Genomic DNA, 854 nt, shown 5'->3' on the forward strand with positions numbered 1-854 from the left:
AATATGTGAGTCCAGTTTCAGCATCCAGGTTTTTCTTTCCTCTGTTGTAAACAACAGTGGTTGAGTTCAAGGGATGAAGACTCATGCTATTCATGAGGAGGGAAAAGACTGTAAAAAAAAAAAAAAATTGTGAAGTGCTTACATAATAATGAGCTCTTGTTCAACAACTCCAGAGCCCAGCCCTCAACAGGCAATATCTCCTTTTGTGAAAGTCACTCAGTCATGTCTGACTCTTTGTGACCCCATGCACTATACAGTCCATGGAATTCTCCGGAATACTGGAGAGGTTAGCCTTTCTGTTCTCCAGGGGATCTTCCCAACCCAGGGATTGAACCCATCTGAATTGCAGATGGATTATTTACCAGCTGAGGCTCCAGGGAAGCCTAAAAAATATGGAATGCTTCATGAATTTGTGTGTCATCCTTGTGCAGGGGCCATGACAAACTTCTCTGTATCATTACAATTTCAGTATATGTGCTGCCAAAGCGAGAGCAAATATCTCATTGGATCCTACTAAAAATCCCGTAAACTGTATGCTCATCATTATATTCACTGTGGGGGAACCAAAGATCAGCCTAAGGTCCTCTAAGCCCTATATCCCCTTCCATCAGATCAGAAACAATTGCAGCTTCTGAGTCCTTAGCAAGGAAACTTTTTATTTGTCTCCATTAGTTTAGACACACTGTGAGGGTTAAATTTATGTGTCAACTTCACTGTCTCTTGAGATGACCAGATCACAGGTCAAAGATTAACACTAGGAGAATCTGCAAGGGAACTCCTGGGAGAGATTAGCATTGAAATCAGTAATTGAGTCAAGACATCAGCCCTCACCAGTGTGGGTGGGCATCACTTTA

This window comes from Bison bison, unplaced genomic scaffold, assembly GCF_000754665.1.
Source record: "Bison bison bison isolate TAMUID 2011002044 unplaced genomic scaffold, Bison_UMD1.0 scf7180017864149, whole genome shotgun sequence".
Lineage (NCBI taxonomy): Eukaryota > Metazoa > Chordata > Mammalia > Artiodactyla > Bovidae > Bison > Bison bison.